The following is a 16,686-nucleotide window of genomic DNA, read 5'->3' on the forward strand; positions in this document are numbered from 1 at the left end:
TTATAGTTTAACTTACAGGAGAGTCTTTGTTACAGAGCATGCTGTGGTCCAGCTGATAGTAACATAGTAACGTAGTAGATGATGGCAGAAAAAGACCTGCACGGTCCATCATGTCTGCCCAACAAGATAAACTCATATGTGTATACCTTACCTTGATTTGTACCTGCCTTTTTCAGGGCACAGACAGTACAAGTCTGCCCAGCAGTATTTCCCGCCTCCCAACCACCAGTCCCGCCTCCCATCTCCGGCTCTGGCACAGACCGTATAAGTCTGCCCTCCACTATCCTCACCTCCCAACTACCAACCTCTCTTCCCCCACCTGCTCCGCCACCCAATTTTGGCTAAGCTTCTGAGGATCCATTCCTACTGCACAGGATTCCTTTATGCACATCCCACGCATGTTTGAATTCCGTTACCGTTTTCATCTCCACCACCTCCTGCGGGAGGGCATTCCAAGCATCCACCACCCTCTCCGTGAAAAAATACTTCCTGACATCTTTTTTGAGTCTGCCCCCCTTCAATCTCATTTCATGTCCTCTCGTTCTACCGCCTTCCCATCTCCGGAAAAGATTTTTTTGCGGATTAATACCTTTCAAGTATTTGAACGTCTGTATCATATCACCCCTGTTCCTCCTTTCCTCCAGGGTATACATGTTCAGGTCAGCAAATCCCATACCATTCTCGTAGCTTTTCTTTGCACCGCTTCCATTTTTTTAACATCCTTCGCGAGGTACGGCCTCCAAAACTGAACACAATACTCCAGGTGGGGCCTCACCAACGACTTGTACAGGGGCATCAACACTTCCTTTCTTCTGCTGATCACACCTCTCTCTATACAGCCTAGCAACCTTCTCGCTACGGCCACCGCCTTGTCACACTGTTTCGTCGCCTTCAGATCCTCGGATACTATCACCCCAAGATCCTTCTCCCCCTCAGTACCTATCAGACTCTCTCCGCCTAACACATAAGGCTCTCGTGGGTTTCTACTCCCTAAATGCATCACTTTGCATTTCTTCGCATTGAATTTTAATTGCCAAACCTTAGACCATTCTTCTAGCTTCCTCAGATCCCTTTTCATGCTTTCCACTCCCTCCCGGGTGTCCACTCTGTTGCAAATCTTAGTATCATCCGCAAATAGGCAAACTTTACCTTCTAACCCTTCGGCAATGTCACTCACAAATATATTGAACAGAATCGGCCCCAGCACCGATCCCTGAGGCACTCCACTACTCACCTTTTCCTCCTCCAAGCGAACTCCATTTACCACCACCCTCTGTCGTCTGTCCGTCAACCAGTTCCTAATCCAGTTCACCACTTCGGGACCTATCTTCAGCCCATCTAGTTTATTTAAGAGCCTCCTGTGGGGAACCGTGTCAAAAGCTTTGCTAAAATCTAAGTAGATTACGTCTATAGCACGTCGATGAGTCCCAAAGTGTCAGCTAACTACTGTTGTTCTCAAGGCAATTCTCTAGATGGGGACCAGAATTGGTACAGTCTAATCAAAGAATTTTCTATTGATTTAACTTTCAAAATTGCCCTAGAATATAAAACTTTCCTTCTTGTGATATAACTCTAAATATTCCCAATATTTGTAATAGCAGTTTCAGCAATGTAAAATGCAACTTCAGAGCCTCAATTGAGTGCTATGCAGTTTAAAACAGCCACTCCTCTCTATCAGAGCTATAGCCAGAAAGTTGAGAAGTTTGGAATTTAAAGGTCAGAATTTACTTTACTGTGCTGTGCAAGAGTTAGGTTCAGGGGTCCAGTACCTGGAAATTTACAAACACAATTGGTTTGTCTCCCCTTCAGAGCCAACACCCACTTCCTACTGTGTAGTGATCTCCTCCCAATTGATGAGCACATGGTCAGGAGCAAGGCGTCAGCAGAGATGGATCTGGATTGCAGCTGAAGAGAAGAATCTGTGTCTTGGGGAACAGCTTTTGCTTTTGTACTCTTAGTTTGCAGGGAAGAATGAGTGCATGTCCTGTGTGCATTTTCTTCCTGGTTTGCACACGACCCTGAGTAGTTGCAAAGCATTGTGGTATCTTGGTCTCATGTCTTAGACTTCCTGTCTGGATTTTGCTGACAAATGGTTTATTGAAGTGCAAAGCTTCCTGCTTGAATCTCTGTGATAGATACTCCTCTGATAAGATTTGACTGGGGCGGCCAGCAGGTGTCCTTTGTCTTTAGTAGCTGGATTTTACACCTTTCCCACCTGCCTGTCTCCTTGCCTCTTTGATCTTTGTTGTGTTGATCAGCCAGGCTTTTTGATCAGAGGAAGAGAGTAAATTTAAAACTTTAAAACAGTCTCTTACTTGAGAATAGTCTTTTGTTAAAGGGGGAGGAAGGGCACTGAGTCCTCTGTGGCAAGTGGTTTATGGCTTCTTGATGAGCCTTCAGGTATCCACCTAGTCATGCTTTTGTTATGAGTCCTTGTTAGGTGGGAGGAGAAGGAAGCTATATCCCAGTACCTTTTGTCTCTGTTAAGTGTTTGTAATTGACTAGCCCTGCTATCAAAAGTTTCCCAGGAAAAAGGGAGGGGGAGATGAGGTTGGAGTGAAAGCTAGTTTCTGCTACAGTTTCAAATATATTTTAAAGCTGTATTTTTGTATTGTTATATATATTTGTATCTGATTCAGCACAATCAACTGACATACTGCTCAATAATTCTGACACCATGTTACACTATTAGGCAATGCAAACAAGTTGAGGGAAATTAGTAGTCCTCAGGTGCTGTGGTGTCAGATTTGGTCTTGAATGGAGTTCTGTGCAGAACCTGGCAGTAGTTCCATCGTACAGATTTTCTGAAGCAATGTTTTTTGGACCCTGAGCTGTAAGGACTGGAAAAGAAAAGAGATTTGACCCTACTTAAGAGTCAGGTGTGGCACCATAAATGCACATCAGATTAGCTCAGTGAATCTCCAAGACGAGCAAGTTCTTCAGCCAAAAAAGAAAAGTAGGAGCCATGGGGTTGGGTATCCTGTTAGAACCAGGACTTATATCCAGTCTCCTCACAAATTTGTTCTGGGAGCCTGGACATTCACTGCACCAATCTCTGAAGAGGCATCATCCAGTTGGCCTTTCTGAAAGATCCTTTCCATTCTCTCTTGCAGCTTTGGCTGCTGAAAGAATCAGGCAACACAAGAAGAATACTTAGGTTATACAACTTTTTGTGATATGGAAGAGGACACTATAGTAGAATTGTATTAAGGTTTGAAACCTCACTAAAGGGTCAGGTACTTTTAGTGTCCCTATTGAGCTAGATGGCATACTTCTGAGGGTACTGAAGGAACTTATGGAAGTTCTAGCAGCTCTGCTGGCTGATCTTTTCAATATTTCTCTAGAGTTGGTAGTGGTCCCTGAGAACTGCAGAAGGCCAGATGTGGCCCTTCTACACAGAAGTGGAAGTAAGGAAGAGGTTGGAAACTACAGGCCAGTAAGTCTGACTTCTCTGGTAAGTAAATTAATGGAAATTCATTTAAAACAGAATAGTAAAGTTTTTGGAGTCCAATGGATTACAGGACTCGAGCAACATGGTTTCACTAGAGGCACGACTTGTCAGACAAATCTGTTTAATTTCTTTGGGTGGCCTGAGTGTTGGATCGAGGGAGAGCACTAGGTATGATGTATTTAGATTTTATCAAAGCCTTTGATATAGTTCCGCATAGATGTCTAATAAACTGAATGCCCTCGGTATGGGCCCTAAAGTGGCAGACTGGTTAGGAACTGGTTGAGTGGACAGTGGCAGAGGATAGTGGTAAATGGAGCTTATTCTGAGGAAAAGGATGTTACCAGTGGTGTTCCTCAAGGTTCAGTTCTTGGGATGGTTCTTTTTAACATTTTTATAGGCGATACTGCAGAGGAGATCACATGATGCGGTGCGAGTAGCGGCTGTGTTTCAGCGCTGCTCCGGGATCCCCGCTCCCAATCGCCATCTAATACCGAATAACCAAACCGCACGTAAGGTGAAATCCTCCTCAGTTATATTGAGCTAGTCTATGGACCAATATCTTATCTCGATGCCGGCTGGAACAGCGCGTCGAGCCATAAAACCCGACAAACTGGCATCGTCAAGCCTGATGTCCAAGATGGCGGAGGCATGAAGCAATAGCAGTGGAGAGTTCACGGACAAACAACTAGCTCAACTAACTTCAGCGGTCAGTGTGGTGCTGTTACCCCGACTTGATCTACTCAACGGGAAGCTGGACAAAATGGACGGAGTCTTGACCGAAACAGTAAAACGCACGACGGAGGCAGAACAAAGGATCTCAGCTCTCGAGGATGCACAAGCCCGAGGCGAACTAGAAATCTCCCGCTTAAAAGAACAGCTCAAGCAACAGCAAGACAAGCTGGAAGATATGGAAAACCGTATAAGGAGATGTAACCTAAGGATAGTCGGAATTCCTGAAACAGTGCAGGAAAAATCGCTGGGCCCCCTATTAGAACAATGGCTGTGCAAAGAACTTGCTCTATCAGATAGCATTGGGGCCCTGTGCATAGAACGTGCATACAGAATTGGTAAACAGCACCCCGATAAACAGAAACCAAGGGTGGTTATAATTAAAGTGTTAAACTAGCTTCACAAAGAAGAAATTTTAAGAGGATTCCGGCTACAAAAAGACAATTTGAGATTTGAAGGAGCTCAAATAAAAATCTTTCAGGATTACTCAGCCGGAATACAAGAAAAGAGGAGAAGATTCCACCCGGTATGCTCTCTGTTGGTGGAGAAAAAAATCCGTTTCATGTTAATGTATCCGGCAACTTTAAAAATTCAGCATGAGGGACAATGGAGATCGTTTGACTCGCCAGCAACAGCGCAAGAATTTTTGAATAAGGAGGAGCAACGGCCTACAGTATAAACTGTGAAAGAAGACATTCTGGTAGAATGACATTATTCAGAAGTGCGGAGGGTCCGGACACGCAGCGAAGCAGAAGGGCCCTAACCAATACCTGCTCACTGTGGGCCTGCCGTATGATAGATCCGCGAAGGAAAGCTGAGAGACTTGAGTCAACCCATAATACGCAAGTTCACAGTTGTTGATATGTTATTTGATTATAGCTTCAATGTATAAAAGAGGGTTTCATTGAACAAAATGGCAGAGTAACTGGGGGGGGGGGAGGGGGCGGGGATCCCTGCAAACGCGTGATCCAACTGCTGAGTTTTACACTCATCAGGTTTTGTGGGTGTCACATAGGAGATTAGCTGCCGGGTTATAGGGAAGGACTAGGGAGGGGAGAAGAGAAGGTTTAGGATTGGGGAGGGCGGGAGTGGGTAGATTAGTGCTTCAGGACAAACAATTTAGATGGACAGACTATGGAATACATCAGGGCTGGAAAGGAGGGGAATACAGTGGTCCAGGGATGGGCTGCAGTCGCTGGGGAGGGGCTGGGACCCAGAGGCCGAGAATTACTAACCTAACTTCACGGAGACCAAGAAGAATTAAAACATTGTAAAATAATTTCTTGGAATGTGGGGGGGATTTCCTCCCCAATAAAACGAAAAAAAAAATCCTAGCACATCTAAAGCGCCTAAAGGTAGATATTGCCTGCCTTCAGGAATCTAGGCTGACAGATCAAGAACATGAAAAACTCAAGCAAGGCTGGGTGGGACAAATTCTATATGCCTCAACGGAGGGACGGAAAGGGGGTGTAGCAATTCTAATACATAAAGGCTTAGCATGCACTGCAGAAACAATTATGAAAGACCCGCAGGGGCATTACATACTAAATTATGGTTACAGGGCAAGATCTTTTTACTCAATGTTTATGACCCCACCCCATTTCATAAGCGGTTCTTCCTGGGACTGCTGAGGACCCTTAATCCCATTCAAGGTAAAGGGCTAATAGTGGTGGGAGATGAATACAATCATGGACCCGCAGATAGATTGTACGGGATCCCGAAATATTGGATATAAGGGAGAAAGCGAAGGACAGATATTACGAGAGTTTGCGGCCTCTCGGTGGTGGATATATGGAGACACCTGCACCCCAACGACAGGGATTTCTCACACCAGTCCAGAGCTCACGGGACATGGGCCCGTTTAGATTACACTTTCATTACATCAGAATTTTTTGCAGAGGTGGAAGAGGCAGGACAGGAAGAAATAACGATATCAGATCACTCCCCAGTGTGGCTGGTGCTTTCCGCCACTAGACATTTTTTCCCTGTCCCGTGTTGGAGATTTCCTAGCTATCTGGCAAAAAAATAAAGAATTTCAAAAATTTTTGAAAGGGAAATGGTAAATGTACGTGGCACACAATAAAGTCCATAAAAGCAATCCTCAGTTATTCTGGTGTGCAGCGAAAGCAGTTCTAAGAGGAGACTTGATTGCCTACATGGCAGCAAGACATAAGCGGATAGCCGCAAGTGTCATTCATTTAAATCGCCAACTGCACAAGGCTAAACGGAGATACATAACATCTCCGACGGAGGCTCACAAAGAAGCTTACCATTCTGTACAGACAGCACTGAGCTCACTGCTCCATGAGCACATGAAACGGAATGTAGTATTCCAAAAATATCGCCTAGATAGATTTGGGAACAAATCAGGGGGCCTATTAGCCAGGCTGATAAATAAGAGCAGAGGGAACCGGACCATCTCGGTATTGAAAAATGAGAAGGGAGGACTAGAGAGCAGGCCAGATAAGCTACAAGAGGTGCTCCTCACTCACTTTAAACAACTATATAAAGAACAAGGCCTAGCGAACCCCGAACAAATACAAGAGCTACTAAAGAAAGCAGGGATGCCCCATTTCAATAAGATGGCATTGGAGAAATTAAGAATTCCTATACAACCAAAACAGCTGCAGCGGGCTATAAAAGGGCTAAAATCTATGTCGGCCCCCGGGGCAGATGGGTTCTCTGGGGAATTCTATAAAATACTTCAACATTCTATCTTAGGCTCGTTGTTTGATTATCACCAAGCAGTCACAGAAGAAGGGAGCTTCCCGAAATATGAGAATACTGCCCGAGTTGTTCTTTTACTGAAACCTGACAAAGCTATAGAAGAACCAGAATCATACCCGTCCTATTTCCCTAATCAATGTGGACATTAAGTTGCTGGCAAAAATCCTGGCAGATAGACTAGGGACTGGCCTTCCAGAATTGATTGACCCAGCACAGGTGGGATTCATATCTAAGCGACACTCAGTCTTACACATCAGGAAAGTACTGTTGTCAATGGCTCAGTGTAAACATCAAAAGGAACCCGCAATGATAGTTAGCCTGGACGCGGCTAAGGCTTTTGATCAAGTGAGGTGGGGCTTTTTGTTCCAGGTCCTTGACTGGATATGCCTACGGGGGGGATTTCTGCGGGCCCTTAAACCATTATATCAAGACCCTGAGGCGCAGATAGCAATTAATGGGGGACTCACACAAAGTTTTAAGAACACCAAGGGGACCAGGCAGGGATGCCCATTATCCCCATTACTGTTTGATGTAGCATTGGAACCGTTGCTCAGAATGCTTAATGGTAACAATGAAGTTAAATGAGTAAGAATGGGAGCACAAGAAGTAAAAGCACTAGCATATGTGGATGATATTATGTTGGTGCTCACAAAACCTCAGGTGTCCCTGGATAAAGCGTTGGAATTGATCATATGGTATGGGTCTATGGCAGGATTTACCCTTAACCTTCACAAATCCTGCGCGATGCCGCTAGATGACAAGATAAAATGTACCTGGGCAGGACAATTTCCCTTACGATGGGCGGAATCAAAGATAAAATATCTGGGGATCTATCTAACTAAGGACCTCAGAGAATTGTATCATGCTAACGTAGCACCACTTCTAGAACTAACAAGAGGCAAGATAGCATTATGGGGAGAGCTCCCGTTGACAGTATGGGGAAAAATAGCCCTATTTAACATGATTTTGGCCCCAAAATGGCTATACTTGTTTCAACAGCTACCACTATTTCTAAAACATAGAGAAGAAAAGACCTTATCGAAACTTTTACAGATATACCTATGGTGGGGGGAAAAACCAAGGTTACCTCTAGAGGTGATAGCTTCCCCATGAGATGGGGGAGGGATGGGACTGCTAAATATCAGATTCCTAACAATAGCGAGTGCAATGCGTCATATCAATGATTGGTACCGAGGTACATCAGATTTCTCCCTAACAGCGATAGAAACAAACATATTCCCTGAGATATATTTCAGTCATCTTTTGCACGCAGGTAGGTTGCCTCCGCAGGACTTAAAGAGACATCCCCTATTGCAGTCACTAAGGGCCACCTGTGGATGGGTGTGCAGAAGACATCACTTCTCGGCTTCCATTTCAACGTGGCTTACCATATGTAACAACCCGAGCTTTCCACCGGGACAGGGAAAAAGCATTTTTAGTAACTGGGCAAAGAAAGGAATGGTGTATATAGCACATGTGGTCACAGTGGAGGGTAGAATGCATTCATATTCTGAGCTACAAATCTATATGACATTCCACAGGGACATATGTTCGAATATTTCCAATTAAAACACTACATTGCAACCTTGCCGTGGACGGATCTAACAGAGGATGTCACAGAGGTCCTGGCAGAGACATTTACGTTAGGTGCACAACAAACGATACCGTTGAGGTTCCATCACCAACAACTAAAAGATTCCTCCCCAGAGATAGATTATGAATGCTTGGCTTTGGGCTGGTCTAGAGAACTGGGGTGCAGGGTGTCCCACGAGATGTGTAGAACGTATGTGAAATCTTTGTACACACAGAGATTATCTATTCCGCAGAGGGAAAGGTTGTACAAATGGATCTTGAGGGTATATATATCACCACGTAGAGCCTTTTTAGCAAACTTTACAGATTGCGGGGAATGTCCTAAATGTAGGGCACCAATGGCTACATTGGGTCATATGTTTTGGCATTGCCCAGTGGTTCAGAGATTTGGGGGGGAGGTATTAGAAATGACAGATAAAATGTGGAATTGCACACTTGTAAAAGACCCACTGATGCTTTTTAATTCCTACACTTTTTCGACTGACCCTCCAAAGGGATTTAAGGGCTTCACCTGACTGTCAATCCTTTTTGGGATCACTTCAATACTGCTTTCCTGGAGATCACCTCAACAGCCATCTAAACAAATATGGAGATCACAATTAATTCAGCAGATGCGAATAGACCGCTGTGGAGTGTGCGATATGGACAGCACCCCAGGTCTCGCATTTAGGGCGCAATGGGAACCCATGTGGAATACTTTGCCCCCAGCGGGACGCAGCCTTATGTTGAACTTCTAACAGAGATGTAATTTCCTGAAGCACAGGACTAGGGTAAGGGGGGGGGGATGTAGAAGGAAGGGGAAGGGACTGAGGGGGAGGATTAATAGGCATCGTAGGGAGGGAGAGGGGGAAACAATGTATAGATGCACTGTGAAATACATGGCTTATATTTGTATGGTTGGAGTTATGATTGTGGGCAGTAACGTTGCAGTCACATGTTTATAAATAGTGTTATTGCATTATATGTTTGGACACGGTGTATCTGTCAATAAGAATCATTTGAACATAAGCGATACTGCTGAAATGCTGTCTGATAAGGTTTGCCTCTCTGCAGATGATATCAAAATCTGCAATAGGCTAGGCATCCCTATTTGTGTGGATTACATTAGGGAGGAATGGTCTGGAATTTAGCAGCTAAGATCTAATGCTAAAAATTGCAGGGTCATGCATTTGGGCTACAAAAACCCGAGGGAACACTACAGTTTAGGGAGTGAAGAACTTTTGTGCATGAAAGAGGAGCAGGACTTGGGTGTGATTGTATGTGATGATGATAAGGTAGCCAAGTAGGTAGAAAAGGTGACGGCAAAAGCTAGAAGGATGCTTGGGTGCATAAAGAGAGGAATGACCAGTAGGAAAAAGGAGGTGATGATGCCCCTGTATAATACTCTGATGAGACCTCGTTTAGAATATTGTATACAATTCTGGAGAGCACACCTTCAAAAAGATATAAATGGTCTGTCCAGAGGGAACCTACTAAATGGTCCATGGTCTTTCCCATAAAGCATATGGGGACAGACTTAAAGATCTCAATATGCTTACTTTGGAAGAAAGGCAGGAAGGGGGGAGATATGATGGACATTTAGATACCTATGTGGCATAAATGCACAAGAGGCAAGTCTCAATTGAAAGGAAACTCTGGAATGAAGGGGCATAGGATGAAGGTGAAAGGGGGTAGACTCAGAAGTAGCTTGAGGAAATACTTCTTTACAGAAAGGGTGGTGAATTTGTGGAACACCTCCCAGTGGAAGTGGCGGAGACAAAAACAGTATCTGAATTCAAGAGAACTTGGGACAAGTACATAGGATCTCAGGGAGAGTAGATGGCATGGATGGGTAGACTAGATTGGCCATATGGTCTTTATCTGCCTACATTTTTCTCAGTTTCTATTCATTGGCACCAAGAGTGTATCATTCACTCTCAAAATTGAGCATCGATAGAGGACACGGAGATTGGTCATCATCTGAGCCTGCCTGAAGGATATCAAGAGATTTTTAATAATTACAAATTCAAAGAGAGACAGCCACAAGATGGCAGTATTTTCTTCCTTTTATTTTTATTTATTAACTGCAGTGAGAAATTAAGGCAAGAAAGAATAAAACAAACATGAATATAAGGTGATACATTTTTATTGGATTAATATATTCTTTGAGTAGCTTTTGAGGTTAGAGCCTCCTCCTCATTTCAATAAAGTATGAGCAAAAAATACTACTAGGATATACAAGTGAATTCTAATGCATTCTGATAGTCTCCAAGACTTAGAACAGCTCAGGATTTCAGGCACCTACCAGTCTTGCACTTTGAGAGAGCAGAGATGTATTTATAACATCAGAAATGCTAGAGAGGCAGAGCTGAAGAAGACACTTGAGCGGGAGAGAGGGGTTAAAGCAACTAAAGTGCTTATGTTCAAAGCATATGAATGTCTCAAAAGGACAAAATGAATGTCAATGTGCTTGAAACATCCAAGTACCGGTTTTGCAAAGGCTGAAAAGGGGCATCCAACACTGCAGTACATCCAAATAGCAAGGGGACATGTGGGCAGACTTATGGGAGGGCCTGAAATCTGAACATTCAACAGCAATTACCAAGGGGGAAGAAATGTCCATATCTAAAAAGATTGAAGTCCTTATTTAGACCTGTTTCAGGAACATCCAAGGTACAAAAAAGTGCAGCTATTCACTGGAGGGATTAAGGCATGACACCTTTTTAATCCCCTAGTAGTTGCTGTCTCCTGCCCTCTCCCCTGAAAGCGAAACTGAAAGGAGATATCAGGTTCTATGACAGTGTCAGGTATTATAGATAGTTTTAACAAAGCAAGAAGCAAGACTGAAGAGTAATGTAATGGTTAGTGCAGTGGACTGTAAACCAAGGGACTCTGGTTCAAATTCCACGTCAGCTTTTTTTTTAAATATATATTATTATTTTGTAATTGTGAGACTTCTAGAAACAGAAAACATCTATTGTACCCAAATATGTAAAATGGGAGGGAGGGAGTATCAAGACCAACAGGACTCTTCCAAGAACCAAGGGAGACAGGAAAATGATGTAAAAAAAAGTTTGAATAACAGGAAAATGATGTAAAAAAAAGTTTGAATAAAGGATCTTTTTTTTTACATCATTTACCCGTCTCCCTTGGTTCTTGGGAAAAGTCCTGTTGATCTTGCTATTCATTCACTCCCATTTTGTTCTCATATACAGGGCCGGTCTTAGGGCGAGGCGACCGTATAGGGCCTTGCGCTCAAGGGGGCCCCGCGTGGCGTGCCTCCGCCCCGACCGCCCGAGTTCCAGTCCTCCCTCTGAATTTTAAAAGTTACCTCGGGTTACAGGCAGCGGCAGGCGACAGCAGTGAAAAGCGTGCAAGCTGCTCGGCGCTTCAGGAGGCTTCACTTCCCTCTCTCAGCTCTGGTCCCGCCCTCATTTCCTGTTTCCACGAGGGCGAGAAAGGAAGGCTCCTGAAGCGCCGAGCTCACACGCTTTTCACTGCTGCTACTTGCCGCTGCCTGTAACCCGACGAGGTAACTTTTCAAATTCAGAGGGAGGGGACCTTGGAGCTGGGAGGGAGGGGGATGGTCCTGGAGCTTGGAGGGGAGGGGTGGCCGGCCCTGGAGCTAGGGTGGGGCGGGGCTAGGATGGGGCCCCTTCAAATTGGTCTGCACAGGGCCCCGCACTTGCTAAGACCGGCCCTGCTCATATAGCAGACCTTGTTTGTCCACCTTTATGGTTGATTCTTGTCTTGGCCCAAATATATAAGTCGCTTGCAAACTTAAAAGCTATAGATGGTGGATATTCAGGAACAGTAGGCATATTGCTGTTCCTGGAGAGCTCATAAATTACAGAATAGAAGAGTTGAAGTGGATTTGAATCTGAGTCCTTTGGTTCACAGTCCAGTGCACTAACCACTAGGCTGCCTCTCTGCTCTGCATTGATGTCTGTGTGACCTTTTTCAAAGTATGCTGCCATAATTTGGACCTTCCAGTTTATGAAATGGATGTTCATGCTGGACGTTTTCAGTGAATGGACAGCCATCTCACTTATTTTTGAACAGGAAAGCTTGACATATTTCTTGTTTGAAAATGCATGTAAGTGGATGTCCATTTGGGACATTCTGACTTGGATGCCCTTTCGAAAATACCCCTTCATGTGAAAACAGTTTTTAGTACTGTGGCTGAATTCCTTTTCCCCACCTTTATCTTGATTCAAAACACAACTAATATGCTAAAACTAAGCTGCACAGATAAAGGACACCAATAATATACAGCAAATAATGTGTTTTTTTTTTCTTTTTCCTGAAATCTGTTAAAGATCTCTTCTGCTCTCTCTCTCTCTCTCTCCTCCCTATACAGCACAGGCGCCCCGTATAAGAGGCTTGGGGAGGCTAAGCCTCCCCAACCCAATCGTGGACTTCCGACTTCCCTGCTGCCCTCACAAGCGCAGCGCTTTTGCGAGGCAGCTCTGGCTCTCCCTCCCTCCTTCCTTCCTTGGTTCCCGCTCTGGCTCCCCGATCAGCAGCCCCCCCCCTCCCCCCCGCGCGTTTTAACCTTTACTTTCCGATGTGGCAGTGACGTCAATCAATGAAGAAGGCACAATAGCCAGCTCGCTTCCAGCTTCTCTCTTCACACAGTGCCCCGCCCTCGCGGGAACAGGAAATGCATCATCGCTGACGCTGAAAGCGGGACACTGTGTGAAGAGAGAAGCTGGAAGCGAGCTGGCTGTTGTGCCTTCTTCATTGATTGATGTCGCTGCCACGTCGGAAAGTAAAGGTTAAAACGTGCGGGGGGGGGGGGGGTGGCTGCTGATCGGGGAGCCAGAGCGGGAACCAACCAAGGAAGGAGGGAAAGCCAGAGCTGCCTCGCAAAAGCGTTGCAGCCTGCCACAGAGAGTAAAAGGGTTGGGGGGGGGGGAAGAAAGGAACAGAGAGGAGGGCTGTTGGGGAGCTGAGGGAGACAGGGAGAATCGCTGGATGTGGAGAGAAGGTGACGGCAGGGGGAGAGAACAGACTGCTGTAGAGGACAGGAGGGCAGGGGAGAAGAGAATTGCTGGCCATGTATGGATGCAGGGCAGGGAGAGAGAAGAAATCGCTGGACAGGAGGGCAGAGCAGGGGAAAGGAGAATTGCTGGACATGGATGGAGGGGAGGGCAGAGGAGAGAGGAGAATTGCTGGGCATAGATCGAGGGGGCAGGGGAGAGAGGAAATTTTCTGGAGACGGATGGAGGAGAGGGCAGGGGAGAATGGAGAGTTCCTGGGGATGGATGGATGGATGGAGGGGAGGGCAAGGGAGAGAGGAGAATTGCTGGAAATGGATGGATGAATGGGGGCAGGGGAGAGAGGAAATTTGCAGGATATGGGTGGATGGATGGAGGAGAGGGCAGGGGAGAATGGAGAGTTGTTGGACACGGATGGATGGAGGGGAGGGAAGTCAGGAAGGAGATGCACATGGATGGAGGGGAGGTAAGAGAGGAGAAATGCTGGACATGGATGGAGTGGAGGGCAGGGAAGAGAGGAGAAATGTTGGACAAGGATGGGGGGGAAGGAAAGATAAAGGAAGGAGATGCACACAGATGGAGTGGAAGGGAGAGAGGAGAAATGCTGGACATGAATAGAGGGGAGAGAAGACAGAGGTTATAGATGCACATGGATGGAGGGGAGTGAGGAGAAATGCTTTATATGGATGGAGGGGAAATTGCTGAATTTAAGGGCTGGATTGGAACACTTTGAGGGCAGATGTTGAAACTGGAGAAAGGATAGGGTGGTAGACAGGACGCATAAGGACACAGAAAGTTGGTGGACATGGTGAGAGAAAAAAAAATATCAAATGGAAAGAAGACACTGGGACCAAAGCTAATAGAAAAACTAAATGCTCAGACAGCAAAGGTAGAAAACATTTTTTATTCAAAATTTATTAATTGGAATATGTCAGCATTTGGAAATGTACATCTGTGATATTTTGCATGTAAGTTTCAATGTTTCTAGTATTGCTGCATGCTGAGTCCGACTTTTTGTATTTTGCCTTCATATCTGTTGTGCCATGTGTTTTTCATGTGTGATCAAGATGCAGTATTCTGCTAGCATGAAGTATTTGCAGCCCTTTTTGTTTTGTTTTGGTTTCACTAGGTTGTGTACTGGTGTTTTAGAGCCCGGTGTAATTAAAGTGCTGCCTTTCCACACATAAAGGTTGTAGCTCGTCCTGTCCTTGGAATTAGTGCTGTTATGGTTTGGTAAGGCTATGAGTGTGTTTTTGCACAAGTTTGTATATAGTGTTTTGCAGTGGAGAGATTGTGTGTTGGCCTTACTGAGGTGGCACCAAAACATCAGAAAGGGTGTACAGCGTAAATCATGACACACTACCTCTTGAAGGATCTACATATGGTCCTTAATAAAAGGAGCTCATTGTGAACACTAGCCACCCTAAAAGGGTGTTTTTTGGCTCTACACGTATCATGATATTATGATCTCTTGTTTCATATTGTTGATGGTCTGCATTTTCCGTATGGTGGTATATTGGTGTATTAGGGTCTTCCCAGTGTAATATTTATGGTACAGTAAGGTTCTGAGTATGTTTTTGCACAAAGTTGTGCGTAGTGTTTTGCAGTTGAGCGATTGTGTTAGTATATGCTTTGAGCAACCACTTTATTCTTTGACATATGATACATTTCTAATATCTAAATTTAATAAAAGGTATTAACTGTGACTTTTATTTTTACTTATTTTTTTTCTGTGTGTTGTCAAACAATTATGGAGGTAAGCTCCGCCCCTGGCCCACCCCTAACCCCGCCCCCTTTAGCCTCCCCAAACAGTTGGGCCACCGACCGCCTATGCTATACAGTCAGGAAAAGTAGAGTGATCAGTGAGGGTCAAGGTGATATAACACCCTTCTGTGAGTATAACCAAAGCGGTTTACATGTATTATATGCAGATACTTTCTCTGTTCCTAGTGGGCTCACTATCTAAGTTTTGTACCTGGGGCAATGGAGAATTAAGTCACTTCAACATGTACAAATGGAGCTGTAGATGGAATTGCAAGCACTGTTTATAATCTTTGGCAGCCTAGTAGACGCCTAAACACTGTTTATATGCCTGGCAGCTTAACAGATACTTAAACACTGTTTATATGTTTGGCAGCTATTAGATATGTAAACGCTTTATGCGATGCAAAATGCTGTAAGACTTCTAATGCCTCTACCTACTTTGATCTAAATGCACTGTTTGTAATGATTTAAATTCTGCTCACTCTGTTCCGAACATAATGCTTATACTGACCTAGATTCTGCCTCACACGATTGCTAAACCCCAACATTCTAAACACACAAATTAACGCGCACACTAACACTGATATGAACACCAGGAAAATACTCCTAACCATTTACTGCCTCACCCTACTCCAACATGCACCTACAACCCCAGACACAGTTAACAGCCTCACAATTCACAAACCACAAACAAATCACGAACACAACATGCACACCCAAAAAGACAAAGAAAAAAACCATGAAAAACCTAACATCCTGGGACCCCAGCAAAGATTAGGAAAGAAAGAACGTTCAAAACCATCTCATCAAGGAGAAAAACAACTAATAAATATTACCCCAAACCCAAATCCAAAAGAACAACACCAACGAATACAAATAGGTTACACTAATACCAGATCAGTAGTCAAGAAAACCACAACACTGACTGACTGGATCACGGAAGACCACCTTGATTTCCTACTCATTAGCGAAACCTGGATCCATGATCCCAAAGATCCAATAAACTTAGAACTATGTCCACCAGCATACAAAATTACCCACTGGACTAGAGAAGGAAAAAGAGGAGGAGGCATAGCAATAATCTATAGATCACAATTCACAGTTACCACAACAGCAGAATCCATCCTACCCCAACTTGAAATAGTCTCAGTCAGAATTAACCACCCCGATCTACTTGATCAACTAAACCTAATCATTTTCTACAGGCCCCCGGGCAATTGGCAATTTTCACAAACACACTTTATGGACTTCATATCAAATACTTGCGTGTCCTCCCAGAACCTCCTCATAGCAGGGGACATTAACCTTCACCTTGAAGACACCAACATAAAGAATGTAAACGAATGCAAGGATTTCATCCAACTATGGGAGCTCCACTGGCCTAACATGCAACCTACCCACAAAAAAGGACACACACTAGATATTATAACTCACAAACTTTCA

Source organism: Microcaecilia unicolor, chromosome 8 (assembly GCF_901765095.1).
Source record: "Microcaecilia unicolor chromosome 8, aMicUni1.1, whole genome shotgun sequence".
Taxonomy (NCBI): domain Eukaryota; kingdom Metazoa; phylum Chordata; class Amphibia; order Gymnophiona; family Siphonopidae; genus Microcaecilia; species Microcaecilia unicolor.